Source organism: Crassostrea angulata, chromosome 2 (assembly GCF_025612915.1).
Source record: "Crassostrea angulata isolate pt1a10 chromosome 2, ASM2561291v2, whole genome shotgun sequence".
Taxonomy (NCBI): domain Eukaryota; kingdom Metazoa; phylum Mollusca; class Bivalvia; order Ostreida; family Ostreidae; genus Magallana; species Magallana angulata.
The window spans coordinates 75,536,782-75,551,247 of NC_069112.1; the positions used below are offsets into that span (position 1 = coordinate 75,536,782).

Consider the following 14,466-nt stretch of genomic DNA (forward strand, 5'->3'; position numbering starts at 1 on the left):
TACCCCAAATTCTATGTTTTAATGGTTGCCGTATAGAAAATCAGCCATTATGTAAAAACTAAAACAGTTGTATGTATAAAACGGTAAAATATATTCTAATGTATGTACTTTTTGTGCAAAATGTCGATGAAATAATATATCACTTACATGTGTTTCATGGGATTGTTCTTAGGTACAACATTACAACATACATTTTGATTTTTGTAATTTATAAAGTAAATGTTGTTCAAAATTGTTTTCTTTATGATAGAAAATATATATATTCAGAAGTTGATGCCAGCAAAAATATATTTTTAAAATAATGCTTTTATTAATAATATAAAACAGTTATATATAGTAATACAATTCTGCGAAAAGTAAAGAAGTGAGATTGATTGGTTTAAACAGGATTGGGCAAAAAGGACCCCTTTGAATAAATTGCACTAGAACACGCACACTCAGAGAGAGAGAGAGAGAGAGAGAGAGAGAGAGAGAGAGAGAGAGAGAGAGGATCACAATGTTGAAACATGAAACCATGCGAATATGATATATGCATATGTACATGTAATCGGACAGTTTATATCAATTAATAGATAAGTAATGAATAGCAATTCTGATTCTTACCAAAGCATGATGACCCTGTGACCATCAGTTGTATAAAAACAACTTCTAATCTCGCATTCGACAACATCCTTTGTCAAATCGTACGAAATATGACGTTTTCATATGGTTTAACTTCCGGGTAGATTCGTTATTGTACATGTGTAAATCTATCTGTTTGTGTGACCTTGTCAAGAACTGATTTGTTTGTAATACAGGGTACCCTGCATGATAAGGGATTTAAAGCACAAAAACAGGATCAAATGGATTTTATTTTCTCGTTGCATTTAAATGTTACGTAAATAAAGAACGATAAGACCCCATCTAATAACCAACACAAACATGACATTCTTTCGAAACATTGATCACTCACAAACATACAACAAATGCACTGTAACGTTGCATGTTTTACTGAAATCAGTGATGAAAAAAGTATGCGAACAAAAACAGCAAACAAAGGACTATGAACAAATTTCTGCCCGCCCTCTCCTATTTTCATCAAATTTTGAATGACATCGTTCAAAAAATCAAATTTGAATAAAACTGTATACCTTTTAAAAATATATACCTAAAAATATAGGTGTATGTGCACCTGTATTTGACAGGGACAGTGTATGTTGAAATCTGTCAATGATCTGGTGTTTGTCAATGATCATTCGTCACAACAGATATTTTTCTCAGAAAGGACTGAACAAATTAATAGCAACGATTAATCAGTGAACTGTGTCATTTTTATATAGGTGCCGTAACATATTCAATAAAATATCATTTTAAAAATGTTTGCATTCAATATCATGTTAGAATGTAATCAAGATATCTTACAATAATTAATTATTTAAACACGCATATCTTGAAAATAAGTGATTTTCCTTGAAGTATAAAAATCTACAACACAATTTAAAAAACAAAACGTAGGTCATGTGAAAACATCACGAAATATTTAAACTCATTTTGAAATGTGTAGACAAACGAAAAGTTCGTGGCTTCCCGTATACTGATATATTTACATTAGTTTGCAGTTCATTTCCACATTTCCAAATGGGCATACATTTTTTTAATTATCTTCTCTTATCTCTGATGATAATCATCTTAAAAACAAATTAACACACCATAGGCATGCGATAACTTGACGAGTCCACGAAACACGAACAGTGAAGCCATTTTGCTGCGTACTTGTCAAACAGGAAGTATATATAACATATAAGAGAGTAATTAGAGCTGTTCGGAAGCATTTCATGTAAACCATTAACGTCACGCATACAGACTCCCTAACAGATAAGTACCCGTTTTTATTTGCTACAAATTATCGTTTACATACACATTTATTAATAAGTTACACATTTTTGAGTTGCTGTGTGATATCTAATTGAAGCACGGGAAGATAAGGAAGAATATTTTCTAACACAGCACTTTTGTTATGCATATTGTCAATAAGAATTAAATACTATTACATAAGAGTGAAAGTAAACCTACAGTAGACTTTAATTTTATATTTGCGTTATTATTTTATTTTAAACAAACAAAATGGCGTATTTGAACAAATACAGAGGAAATTCTGTTCGTTTGAATATACATCTTCAACATTATAACTATATAAGTCCGTGAACCATGCGACAATTTTTTTTTATTAATTGGGAGAGTCTTTACATAAAGCCGTATCAGTGAAGCAGGAATATATTTTATAGTCTATATTAAGGTTTAGAAAAGCTGTTTTTTAATATCAGGTAAACTTTTTAAAGAGGTATAGGGCAAACTTTTATTATAGAGCCATTTCTTTGTCATGTTATGATTAATTATTTTTAGTTTAAATAGATCCTCGAGATCTTATTCCAAGTCAAGGTGTTACTGAAATGTCTCCTTCTCTACCTTGAAACTGGCCCATGTTCCAGTCTGTTTTAAAAGAGAAGGCAGAAAGACAGCTTCCAGTTGACAACTGAAGAGCTGTGTCCCCCTTCATCGTATACACAAGGACAGTGCGCTTAAACGTTCTTTTTCTAATAAGTAAATGCGATCAAGTGCATACTAATGATCTGACGCACCGTGGTCAGTATTAGCATTTTATTCATATTTCTGACCCAACGTCGACAGGCTTTACCACTGGACTTAATTACACATTTCTCCATGAACATTAATAAACATACTCTATCTGTATAACGCATGCACTTTTCTGTAGCATTTCCGTTATGATACTATGCTACATTACAACTTGAGCACGCTTAGATATTTTATTCTATATTGGTAGCGTTATATCTTTTTTCAACAAATTGCATTTCTTTTGTTTAAGTCGTATCCAGAACGGCTGTCGATAGAAACAGATTCATGATAACAGATTTCCCCTGTATTGGACGATGATTTAAAACACTAAAAGCTTTTTGACTAACTGATCGCTCTAGCTGGAAAAAAAACTAGGGCGAATAAAGGAAAACATTTTGCTATCGGGTGGTAAATCTCAGGTGAGGTAATACATAACTTTAAAAGTGTGAATGCCTACCTGACTAGCAATATGCTCGCAGTGGTAAACGCTCGTTATTGTTATACACAGATAACATTATATGTATCAAGAACTTATTAGTTTGTGAAATGTTAATTGTTAGTAAACAAATCGTTTTAGGACAGTGTTGTTATTAAATGAAGCATTACAATTTCTATAAATTTGTGCATCCATTGGAGTTTAGCATTAGAGATATATGAAATGTATATCATCTTTACTTTAATAAACTTTGGTTATTCAAGAATGTGTTTATGCATGTTTATTAATAGAGTGTTAATGAATTATGTATCCATGTCATGAAATAAATAGTTAGTTAATTGTTAACTGTTGGTATACATGTCGTTTAAGGACAACTATTGTTAGGGAATGAAGCACCACTTTTCAATAAAATCTTCATTAATTTTAGAATTTCTATAAATGTTAGTATGCATCGGAGTTATCAGTTAAGATGAATGAAATTTGCATCATCTTTACTTCCCGCTATTTAAGGGTGTTTTTATGCATTTTATTCATATATAGTTTATTAATTAAGAATTGTTTTTGTCATTAACTATTATTTCTTATTAGGGTTGGAACTGACCGTATGCGGAAAACGTCGGGCTGCTTAAATCCACTGACTATAATAATCCGATATATTTTTGTAGAAAGTCGGTACCAAAGCAAACAAGACTTTTTTTTAACACCATTACCTTTAATATATTAGTATTTTTAGGACAGAAAGATGATGATAAAGGTGTAGCGTCTTTATGTTTGCCTTCATTTTTGCCTTTCTTTATTGACTTTTAAAAGTTTTAAAATCTAGGAATAAATATTTTTGAACATGACACCACTGTGTACATATTGTAAACAAAAAGGGAATACTCTCATAAAAGACCTTAATTTTAAATGTTTTAACCAAATGACGTCTAAGACTGATTCCGTGGATCATGCGACAAAGTCTGTCTTAATCGGAAATTTGTTATAAAAAATACGATGCAAATAGGCATTCAACAGTCCTATTTAACGTTTGTAATAAAAGCTATGTCATACCATAATTTGAATATCGTAGAAATAGAAATTTGTTTTGGTGTTTAATGTCTTTTTTTCAACAGATCTATTATTTTATTTAGCGTCGTTTGAACACCAATTGTTAAAATATAAACAAAATGAAAAAGACAGGTTTGTTCTGTACTTGTCGGTGCATGTAAGTAAAATATTAAGTCTATATAAACCTCCAATTGCAAAGCGTAGCCTCTGTCACTATATCCATATCGCCATTCACCTTGCTATAAGGGGTTTCTTGCATTCAAACTCATTGGTGTCCTGAAGATCTTGCGCATAGTACAAAATCATGTTGAATTTTCTTATGTGTCATTACCAATCCGCGATTCACTGCATAGAGAAGTATGTGTGGCATTCCATATAAGATATTGCATCTACAAAAAAACTCTTACTAAGAAATCATTAAACAGTATACAAGGGAAATAAATAGAGAGAATTAAAGAAAGCAGGTCACAATTGCCAGACTACCAAGAAAGGTCAAAGGATATTTGATTGTCATCTTTTTAATGCTCGGACTGAATTGGAAAGACAAAATAAAAGACGGAACATAACAGGCAAAACAGCATTTTTTTTCAGTCCTACTACTGCCCCCCCCCCCGAAAAAAAAACAAAAACAGAGTGTTCATTCTTTAGAGCCTCTATTTGTACAATAATAAATTGTTTAAATTCCTCTTTATTGTTCTGATTCTGGAGAATTATTATATTTACCTTTCAAAGTCTAAAATACGTCTTACAATTTCGTCCCAAGTCTTCTTTCTGGTTCCACCCTTATAAGGAACACTAGGATCTACATCTGTGTACCCTACTTGCATGTATGACGTCATTGTGCTAGTACAAAATGACGGAAGATGTTCTTTAAATCCACTGTTAAAATTATTAACCATATGATTGTTAAACCTAGATGAATTATTTCTAGTTGTCCTGTTTATTTTTTTTTGTGGATTGAGTGGTGACTCCTCTGCAATACTTTGTACAAACTGTTACATGTATGATTTTTTTTTATTTACGTAGTCTATATATTGAGTCAAGACAATCTACAAGTAGCAGCCTCAGTAAGCCGTACAAGTGTAAGCAGTGGTACAAGATCATAACTCATGCCTAAATTGTTACATTATTCCATCTGTATTCTTAATACAATATATTCACTGATATCTGAAAACACTACCAAGAGGAAATTAAGCAACGCGGGTGATATCTTTTGTGTGGCCTCCTCAGCTACACTCAACTGTGCAATGCATCGTGGCAAAAATGTCTCTCATCCTCAGGATTGTTATATATTAAAATGTCTTGAATATTTTGTACATGATCTACATTAACAATTATGTTGAATTATCTACAATAAAATCTCCTGTTAGGTTAAGAATGCACACATTTTTGTATGCACCATGTCATATGAAATAATATATAAGATATTATATTTACTGAAAACCTACACTAAAGTATTATATTAAATGTTAAACAACTCTTAACGAGGAAGTAAACAATACAGAGAAAAAAAGAAATCGCGACACAATAGCTAGAAAAGCAAAACATGTTAAATGATATTTTATTGTCATTTTGTAATTCTTGGGTTAAATTGGATAGAGGGAAATTGAAAACTAAACTCAATAGGTGAATTCAGAAATACAGATAAAATGATGCCTTTGTCATTTTTATACTCGGATTAAACCTGCTTGTAAATTAAAGACATAATATACCGGTTGACTGACACATTTGTCTTATACATATCGAGTTAAAACGCATTCATTACCTAAATGATATACCTTCAAATATTGGACCGTGGTACATGTATACGTGTTGTGAATAAATCTTTGTAACACACGTATTAATCGATAATTTAAAGAAAAAGAATGAAACTGATTAGAGGCTATCAATTTATCGGAAGGTTTCTGTATATATGTTACTAAATAATGTACAAAGGGGTCAGAGTTTGATTGTTCTAATCTATAGATGGTTAATTTTAATCAGAGTCATAATTTATTTTTAAATGTTTTAATATTTTGGCACACATGATTACAAAAATATAATATCTGAAATGAAACATAATCAAAGGAATCACCGCTAAATACTCATAACAAGCTCTAAATAAAAAAAAAAAAGAAAATCATAAATAGAAAAAAATATACTAGAGCAAAGCTCGTTGCAAAGCAACGAGTTGGTCTTCCGTTAGTGTCGAGAGTAAAGCTAGAGAGTAAAGCTAGAAGTTCCTCTAAGAAGCAGAGTTCTAAAACCAACAACAAGGGAAAATTAAAAAAAATATTTTTAAAAAGTCGAATAATTCTTAGTACGACTTAACTATGACTTAACCTAACTGAATGATTTCAAGAACGAATTCACAAAAACCTTTACAATTTCTATAACGACTTAATAAAACATGCCCCGACTGTGTTCAAGTACGAATTAACAATTTCTGAATTATTTTAGGTACAAGTTAACCTAACTTTGAACATAACACTATTTTCCTAACCAAAAACGCGTAATCAAAATTTCCGGAAAACTCAATTTTCAAATCCCAATATTTTTCTAATGCGTCGTCCGATTTTAAAACGGATTTCAATTTTTAATTAAGCTTAATAAAAGCTCCTTTGTTGCTTTATGATTATAATCAAATTATTGGTCAAAAAAGAGTTATTATAAAAAGACTTAATAGCCCTTTTGGCCCCTAATTTGAGGGGTCAGCCCCTTTTTTCCTGATATCAAATAAAAGGTCTCGCTAACATAAACATATTTTGCTCTACAAGTGTTCACGAATTGTAAACCGTTATCGAGATATCTAAACAACTGTGTTTAAGGGGCCGACCCTTTAACCCCTTACCGGGGCCACTAACAACAAAATTAAAGGAACATTATTTTAAACAACTTTTGTTCTACATTGCTTCTAAAAATATTTCTCCTTTTTCAGATATTATTTATCAAAGTTTTGAACTTCTGGCCCCTTAATACCCCTAATTACGTAACATTCGACTTATGTATGGTACTGTATAGATAAACAGCTGTACAATGGACATTTTACCTTCTATAATTAATAACAAATTATTATTCAGATCAATAAAGAGTAATTATAAGAAGACTTCCCCCTTGGCCCCTAATTTCTTGATATCAAATGAAAGCCCATGCAAAACGAAACAACTTTTGCATTACATGTTTTAACAAAATATGTACACATCAAAAGGTATTACAGAGAACGTGCACACATTTCATGGAAAAATTTGGTCCTAAATTTCAGGTTCAGGCGAGCTTTGAGGCCTTGAGCAACTTTCATAATTGGAAGCATGGGGGTACATCTACAGATATTCATCTACAATCTCTAAAAATTTCAAGCTTCTATCTTGATTAGTTTCGGAGGAGATGCGTGGGCAAAATGACCCTTAAAAAGTTTTTAAATCGTCAATATCTGAAACCGGAAGTGACGTTACCATTTAAAAATTTTATAGTATGTAGCGTTAATGATGCTCTATCAGTCCTTAAAATTTTTTGCAAATCGGTTGGAAAGTTTTTTAAAAATAACGCTCCAAAAATTCAGAAAAAGAAAAAAAAAGAATAATAAAGAAAAAGAAACCAAAGACTAACAAGAGGGTCTTCCGTTGGAAACGGAAGACCCTAATAAGGCAGTGGAAGCATTATTGTAATACCTTTTTGACCAGGGAGTAAAACTATATACATAGAAATACAGGTGTATGTGCACCTGTAATGGACAGAGACTGGGTATGTTGAAACATGTCAATGATTTTGTGTTTGTCAATGATCATATGTCACAACAGCTATGTTTCTTAGCATTGGCTGATTAAAGTAATAGCAACGATCAATCACTAAACTGTGTCATAATTATATAGGTTTAAAATATTCAAATTGAATATCGTGTTATAAGGTTATCAAGAAATCTTACAATTTTTTTTTTATTAAAACACACATTTCTTTACAATGAGCAATTTTCCTTAAATTATAAAAATCTACACCACGATTAAAAAAAAGATAGGTTATATTAAGGCACTGGACGAAATATTTAAACTGTGTAGACACACAAAAATGTCGCGGATTCCCATATATTAACATATTTGCATTAGTGTGCAGTTATAAACAAATGGCGATATATTTTACTTATATACTCCTTTCTCTGTAACTAGTTATCTAAAACACATTTAACTCACCAAAGGCATGAGATAACGTAACAAATCCAAGAAAAACACACAGTGATGCCATTCTTGAACGTTTTTACCATATAGGAAGTATATTAAAACAAGTAATTAGAGCTGTTCGGAAGCATTCCATGTAAACGATTTAAGACATCACGCATGCAAGCTTTCTAACAAATAAGTGTCAATTTTTATTTGCTACAAGTTATCGCTCACACAGGGGTTGAGTTACACATTTCTGAATCGCTGTGTGATGGCTAATTGAAGCTCGGGAAATTAAGGAAGAATATTTTTTTAACACGACCGTTTCTTTATACATGGTTAATTAAACTAATATGAGCTGCTATACATGCTGAATTTATTTTTTTACGAAAATGTTTTTTTCTTCTAAAATGACAAAAATATCATGGTTTTTGAATTTCTGTTAGCCATATTTTTGTTGGAAAAGCCTTAAAGAAACCATAATCAAAGCAAAATTGAATGTGTGTCGTCCTGTACAATAATTGATCTTATATATAAATTCCTTAGAAGAGAAATCTTTCTTCTGACAGAAATGAATGATTTTTTCAAATCTTAAATATCATAAAAGTTAAAGTTGCATGCAGACTAATCATACTAGCAGGTTTTTGCAGCAAAAAAAATTCATAAAATATACGCTCATATTCCTTTAAGGAATAAGGAATCATTCTTTGAGTATTATGAGGTGATAATTTTGGTCGGGGTGTGATCAAATCCAATAAAGCCCGAAGAGCTTTATGATAGATTTATCACGCCCCGACAGAAATTAATACATTATTATATTCAAAGAATGATTCCTTATTACTTATATTCATATTATTTTAAGCCATCGCACGATTAAATATTTAAATATAAATAAGCAAACCCCGCTGGAGCCTCAATTTGGCGTCAGTTGAAAATATGGGTTATATAGTACAGAATCGATATGTAGTGTTATCACAGGCACATACACTGGAAAATGTAAATCTTAAGAATTAAATACTCTTACAAAAGAGTGGAAGAGAACGTAGATTTAACTTCAATTTTAATTTTTTATTTCAATTTTATAAAACCAAATGGTGTTTTAGAACAATTACATAGGAAATTGCATTCGTTTAGACATATATTTCTAACGTTATAAAATTGTATGTACCATGCCACTATATATTTTTTATATTGGATAAGTCTCAATATAAAACCGTAAATTTTAGATGAAGACGACGTACACTTTACTCTGGCGTAAGGAGTTATACTTTCCTACAAACCCTTAACTGTTAAAACAATGATGTCCTGAGTATTTGGCGCATGATGTTCACATAACTTTGTTGAATATTCTTTTATTTAATCTGCTATTCGGTACACAGTGTATGTATAATAAGATAAGATAAGTAAAGATATTCTTTATTTCCTCTAAATTAATGAAGAGTATTACATAATCAGATTATAAACTCAGGTGAAAATAAAACAGAAACAAAACATATTTATATATGTACATATTTTGATAGACATTTATAGATTACGGCAGTCTATTGTAAAGAAACCTCTGTTTTTATACAACATAAATGCAACGATTAACATAATCTGTTTCCATTTTGTATACGATATATTCTCAAAACTTGTACCATTGACACATCCCATAAGTTATAAAAACTCCAATTCTTGATCTTGATTTTTAAACATTATATATTCGTTGACATCAAGAAATTCTATAATGTTTTCAAGCATAATTTCTCTGTCTTCTAAAAGATTATAACAGCTTAAAACAAGGTGCATATTATAGCTATATGTTTCCTTATAACATAAAGGACAAGTTTTGCATACAGTTTTCATTTATGAAACTGGTACTAAAAAGTTGATCAACAGTCGTTTTGAGGGTTCCTCTTTAGCAATCTGCCAAAGCTTATTAGGGCACAAATTCGTATGTATGCTACTACAAAAAGAGAGTTCACAGAGAAAGCTATGCCATTGGTTTTCTTCCTCTGCCCAAATAGTTTTGATAACCAATTTGGAATATTCTTTTTTGTTAAAAATAATATTACAGTCGTTAAAAATCACATCGAAGAGCTTATATTTCTTAGCTGTTTGTAACACGTTCTTAGTTGCAAAAAGTTTTTCAGTGACATGAACATCAGAAATAAACCTAAAAATTCGATTTTGTAAAGAGTTTTGGTCTGACCGGTGTAGTCTGCCTAAAAACAATAAGCGGCATTTATCACTGTGGCCTTGCATAGTCCACAGTCCAATATTTGAGATGGTGTAGGGCGACGGAGAACATTTGGAAAATCCTTGAATGATTCTGGAGAAGTGTCTTTGTACATACTCTAGGAGTTGCAAGTCGGTGAGTGTCAGTGACGACCATATTTCACAGGAGTAGAGGGCAGAGGGTAGCACAACACGTTTCCATATTTTGGCAGACACAACTGGATGAATGTCGGAGTTATTAACACCAATAGAGAATAATGAGTGGATTTTTGATCTTGCATTTTTGCACACTCGTTCGGTTAGCTTGTCAGTTTTCATATTTGCTTGTATAAGTCAGCCAGCATAAACAGTGTTATCAGACTGAGGAATTTCACTACCAAATAATCTAATACTATAGGAAACAGAACATTCTTGTGTCTTGGCAAAACAATAAAGACATTTTTACTTGGATTGTAATGAAGTCTCCAAGTATATGCATATTTTTATACTTCATTAAGTAAACATTGTAAAGATCTTGGCGAGTTGGTCATTAAAACAGTATTATCTGCTAGTAAAATTCCTGGTATGTGTATATCACCCAAAACAAGACCATTACCATTTTGGCAAATTTCAGATAACAAAGCATTAATGTAAACAAGAAACATAAAAGCACTTAGGACACTTCCTTGTCCTACACCTTGTAAAACTTTAAACAAATTGGAGTTTGCACCACAAAATGACACAAAACATTTGCTGCCATTATACCAGTATTTTATAATTTGCCATAACCTGATTCAATATTAAGATTATATAGTTTATATAGGAGACCATTATGCCAAATTCTGTCAAACGCTTTTTCATTATCTAGAAATGCACAAAATACTGATGAACCTCTATCTACATAATAACTTATTGCTTCTTTTAACACATAGCAAGCTGGTATGGCACCATGTTCACTTCTGAACCCAAATTGCAATTTATGTGGGAATGATACATTTTTGCAAGCGAAGTCATTTTCAATTCTTGATAGAATTATTTTTTCAAACAGTTTGCTCACTACAGATGTCAATGTAATACCTCTGTAATTAGTAGGATCACATTAATCTTTATTTTTACCTTTATAGATAGATATGATTTTAATATGATGCTTTATTTAGATAGATATAATTTCAATATGATGCTTTATTTCCTCCATTGTTATAGCGTCTTGTTCCGTGAATGGTTTTTCCTGATAGTTTAGATTATTATCGATGTTTTCTACGATTTCATTAATGTAGTTTTTAAAGTTATCATCGAATTTACAATGTCGTTCCCACGCAAGATCTGAATAATATTCCTGCCAAAGGTTACACATGTCAATTATGTTTTCAGCGGTTTTTTTCTTAACTTGGAAGGCAGTGATGTGCTTGTTCGTTTTTTATTTTTCTACGCTGTTCCTATATCTATTTCTGTGGCTTTATCGATTTCATAAAAAATTGTTTGTGTCAAATCTTTTTTTGCTAATCTGTGAAGTTTTCTAAATTTACATTTTGTTTTTTTGTAATTTACATACGATGCTTTTGTTTGTCTCTAAGTGAACCTTCTGATTTTTATGCTCTTCTAGAACGCTGCATTTACCTGTAAACCCTAAATAGGGTATCATAAATAATGTAAACAGGAAGAAAAAAACAAAATAAAGAGATGTAAAACATCTTTTTAATTATGTACACCTTATATGTACACTCTTCTTAATTGTTGAATGATCAATTAAAATCAAAATATAATTTGGGGTCTAAAAGAATTATAAACATGTAAAAAAATGTTCTTAATTTAAAAAAAACCACATTACACCTTGCATAATGATCTATTGAGATATAATCAGAAGTCTGGTTTTTCTACCTAGGTATCAATAACTAATATTCAAGTTAAAATTAATAACAATAAATGTTATTAAAATTAAAATTAAAATCAAAAATTAAATGTTTGTCCATCCCACTCCCCCTCAATCAAACCTGGTTCTTAAGATCCAGTCTTTTTACATTTTTACATGTGTACAGTAGCAAATTTTAAATCGTTTCTTGATTGGTATTTTTCTCACCATGCACTTCAAGATATTGGAATTTGCTTTTTAATTTTTAAGATAAACGAAATGGTATATGTTTTCGGGGCAATTGAAAAGTCTCTTAAACAAAGCAGGATCATCATCATGCTAGGAATCACCCACATGGGTCAAACACTACATATGAATAAGATAACATACTTTATTATTTCCAGTTCTAGAATTACAGGGTGTCTCCAAGGGGGCATAACCTATATACCATTTGATGCGCAATGACACTAAAACCCAGTAAAATATGGTTTAGGAATAAGTATCTCAAAAGTTATCGAAATATAACATAAATTCGTATTTCAGGGGAGGGGGCTTTAAGACAACTTCAGGGGGTCATGTACTTAACGCCATTTGATGCATCATAATGACATTAGGAACAAGAATATGTATTCTCAACATTTTAAAAAATATTTGATATTTTCCTGTTTCATGAGGTCAGACCAACCCTATAGGGTAATGGTTAATATATGATGCTTCGTAATACATTAATAAAAAAGACCCCTGCCTTCCTATTATAACTCATATAAACATGATAGTCTCAACATTTACTTTCATGTATTACACAACTTTAATACAAAACGTCACAGGGTCAATATGAGTCAACTCAATAATAGCTAGTGTAAGTTTGACAAATTAAAAAATAACTTTTGCAATTAAAATGAGAGAAACTACACAAATGCGATATGATAGTTAACAATGATAAGTTTATTTAAACAGAGATGTTAAGCATTTGAACGTGTACGTCTGCGGGTACGTGTGGAGCTACAAGCATGTTTACAAGTACACGTAGCAAAATTGGGTCTACTTTTAATAAACTGTACGTGTAAGCGAACGTGTAAAATAATTAGATTTAACATTTTCAACATGTTTAGTTTACTCTTATTGTTTATGAGTAATTCTATGAATTTGATGAAACCAAAAGCACAGTTGTCCTCTATTTATCGTCTGCTTTACATAAAACAATGTTCATAGCGAGCGCAGCTCGCCGGCGCGCAGCGCTGGCGAGCGAAGCGAGCTCTTAGAACCAGTGTGCGCGGGAAAAAGAACGAGCTAAACCTACAGTTCATCAAACAAAATTTTTTGTCTACGTCCCATAATGCTCTCTAATGTTTTCACCCGTGGTGCTATGCCAAAAATGGCTGACTTTTAACTCGTAATTTACGGTGTCTTTAAGTTTGAAGACACGTTTTGAGTACCGCAAATGCTTTGGCGAGACTCAAAAGATTTTGTACATGCTTCCATTCCTTCGTATTAAGTCGAGAAACGTAAACAAAGACGAACAAAGTCATGGATGACGTCACAGTGCTCTCGCGCTATATTTCCCGCGATACATTTAGAGGTGGATCAAACATCTGTAATGAGTGTACTAGCTATTTCAGTAAAGACTGCAATATCTGCCTCATTGACATATGATTTGTTTTTAATTTTTTTATATAGAGATTATATAAATATATACTAGCAAGAGCCACACTTTACTGTCATATCGATCCATTTTTAAGATAATTGTGCATGCATGTACAGTAGGCAGATAAGTATATGAGTAGAAAGGAAATAAACAATAGGACATTTTAAACTAAATAAAAAGGAATAAAAAGAATAAACAGTTTAAAAGTTATGTAGATATTGCTTATAGTCAAACCATTAAATTTTAAAGTGGGAAATTACACAACCTACAAACAGGGACCGCTCTCTCTCTCTCTCTCTCTCTCTCTCTCTCTCTCTCTCTCTCTCTCTCTCCTCTCTCTCTCTCTGGGTAGGAGGTTGCGCTGTATGTATTCGATGATAACCATTAAAATTTGTACCTTTTGCATACTTATTGTACAGCAATACTCTCTCAAACATTCTTTGACATTCGTTGATACCTAAATAACACTAGCTTGACAATGATGCAAGGTATGTCATTGTGTAATTATTGCTGCGCTCGCCAGAACGGCAGCACCGTAAAACATATTATA

The 14,466-nt window shown here is 31.7% G+C and overlaps 1 pseudogene; it reads right to left on the minus strand.

Moving 5' to 3' along the window:
- Positions 1-705, minus strand: part of LOC128174871 (receptor-type tyrosine-protein phosphatase T-like) — a 29,403-nt pseudogene extending 28,698 nt beyond the window's left edge.
- Positions 706-14,466: the final 13,761 nt, after the last annotated feature.